The sequence below is a fragment of the Lathyrus oleraceus genome, chromosome 2 (genome assembly GCF_024323335.1).
Source record: "Lathyrus oleraceus cultivar Zhongwan6 chromosome 2, CAAS_Psat_ZW6_1.0, whole genome shotgun sequence".
Classification (NCBI taxonomy): domain Eukaryota; kingdom Viridiplantae; phylum Streptophyta; class Magnoliopsida; order Fabales; family Fabaceae; genus Lathyrus; species Lathyrus oleraceus.
Window position 1 is genome coordinate 487,725,342 of NC_066580.1, and position 2,596 is coordinate 487,727,937.

At 36.6% G+C, this 2,596-nt stretch overlaps 1 pseudogene; it reads right to left on the reverse strand.

Moving 5' to 3' along the window:
- Positions 1–246: 246 nt before the first annotated feature.
- On the reverse strand, positions 247–2,115 carry LOC127123900 (cycloartenol synthase-like; annotated as a pseudogene).
- Positions 2,116–2,596: the final 481 nt, after the last annotated feature.

The following is a 2,596-nucleotide window of genomic DNA, read 5'->3' on the forward strand; positions in this document are numbered from 1 at the left end:
CCTGCTTGAAGCATGATAACCAATGTTGCTCTGGGTAAAGCTTACTAATTTGTATCACATCAATTAAATTGAAATTTACATTTCACAATAGTGTTTTATTCAACATAAACTTCGCAGCTCTTACTGTCCTTTTGTTTTGCTGGCACTTGTGTAGCTGAAAGGGTAGAGATTAGTTAAACATAAGAGACCATGCAAGTGAATAACAAGTAAAACAATATAGACATTTGTTTCTTTACCTTATTTCTATTATGCAGTTGCTCTCGACTTTTTGTCGAGACAAAGCAGTACCCGACTTCGATATTCACCAAGAGCCCATATAGGAAAAATGTTTCTGTATGCTGAGTAATTTATAGTACAATTCTTGTTGAAGTTTCCCATTATTTCCTGCACAAAACATGTATCTTATCAGCTATCTCTCATCAGTATGCACTACATGTCTACTGCATAGCAACAGATGTTCATTGTTACCTGTTGAGGAAACTCCCTGTTTTCCATTTGTGAATTGATCAAAACCTTGGCCGCACGATGCAACGGAGCGGGATCTCTTTCCGCCTATACCATAAAATATCGATAACACTCTTAGTTGTAAACAAATCTCAGCATTTAGCTCAATTAGTTTCATGTTACCTGGCCTGCTTCAATTAGTGCCAACATAGCCCAAGCAGTGTTCACTACATGAGACTTATCTCCTTCCAGGTTTGTGTATACCTTGTATTGGCATGAAAGATAGCTCTCACCCCATCCACCAGAAATCTTGTGTTGTTTCGAAAGCAAAAACTCGCACGCCTTTCTAATGCTTTTGCTGTCTTTGTACCTCTTACCTGCACCTATAAGCCCACTTATTCCAAACCATGTCCCATATGTAAAGCATACTCCCCATGATCCATACCTATAATTTTGTTCATTAACTAAAATCATTTCGAAACCGTTTTTGTCGAGTAATTAAGTTCTTGGACTAGTAAAGCAAACCAAACCAAACCATGAGCCATCGGCTAGCTGTATGCTTTCAATGAAGTCTGCAGCCTTGGCAATGCAGGTCTCTATTTCCACCTTCCTGTGCCGCGGATATCGTTGAGCGAATAAGGTGAGACTTCGAATCGCTGCTGATGTGCATTCTACATACCTATAACAGACTCATTTTTTACAAATTCAAACGACATAGAAAACATTACAAGAAAATGTGTCAATGTGAGGTACATACTGATAATCAATGGCGATATCTTCAAATGTTTCAGTTGGATTTAGTTTCTGTGACAGAAACGAATAAAGTGTCAAATCATTTAAGAATTGAATCTAAAGTAACTAGAGAAAGTAATCAACTGTACCTCCAGCTATGCATATGATCTTGTGAGCTCATAGGATGCAAATCCACCATTTCTATTCTGGAATATATTTAATGTGGAGGACCAAAATGATTAAGCCATGTGGTTGAACTGTTGAAGTTCTAATTAAATTTTAACAAAACCATTCTTTTTATTCCTGAAAGTATTTAAATTGTTTAGAGTTTTTAATTACTCCATCCTAATCCAAACATATACCTGCAGGGATAAAATAAAATTGACCGCATCGCAGAACTGTTCGGTTTCCATTGCATTCCCAACAGTCTCAAATGACAGGTTTGACAACAAAATGGCTGCCTGAAAATACCATAGAGAAAAGATATGTGGTTCTCTCAAATTTAAATCAAAAGAGTTTAGGTGATTGAAATATAGGTTTGTGTGACCTTCAAGCCTTCTGCAGTACAATCTGATACAGACCAACCATTGTCTTGAGTTGAGAAAGGCCAACCACCTTTCGAAATGTGGCGATACCAGCTATTACTATCGCCGGACCTATTCATTGTCACCTTCAAAAACAAAATACTTTATTTTCATATGTTTATCTTAGTTACTTTCTTAAGGTTAAGAACTTTTACTGAAAATACAACAATATTACCTGTGAGTGTGTTATAAAATTATTAGCTTTCTTAAGCATCGAACCGTATTCATCATCAAGTTTAGTAGCCAAAATAGCTTGAACAGATAAAGCAACATCCCAACATTGAGAACCATTATATCCCTGCATTTTCATTCCATCCTCAGCCAGCCATAGATATTTTGATTCATTGTAATTCATAAGGTGGATGCAGCCCATCAAAACAATATCATTCCATCATCAAAGTTGCAACAAGCAAGGTCAATGCACCATGAGATGAGTCAAAGAACAAAGCTACAACAAACAATTCCATCTTTCAACACAAAAACATGAGCCAACCTGCATCAGTTCACAGCAAAATCAATGCAACAATATCAATCCCTAACGTTCCACATTAGCAATGTTCAAAGCACAATTCACAAAAACACAAAAAACCATAAATTCACCTATTTACTTTTTCACCGCAGTAAATCCACATCAGTCAAAAACAAGACAAGAAAAACATTCAAAGTACAACGGCAATTGCTTTTCAGAAGCCAACACACATTGGAGAAAACATTGTTTGGCAACAACAATTTCATTACCCTCTTTTATCCCCTTTGCTTTGCCTTATCAGAAATCAAACCAAACCCTAATATTTTCACTATAAAAAGAAGCACACTCAGAGCAAGAAGGAGGTGGA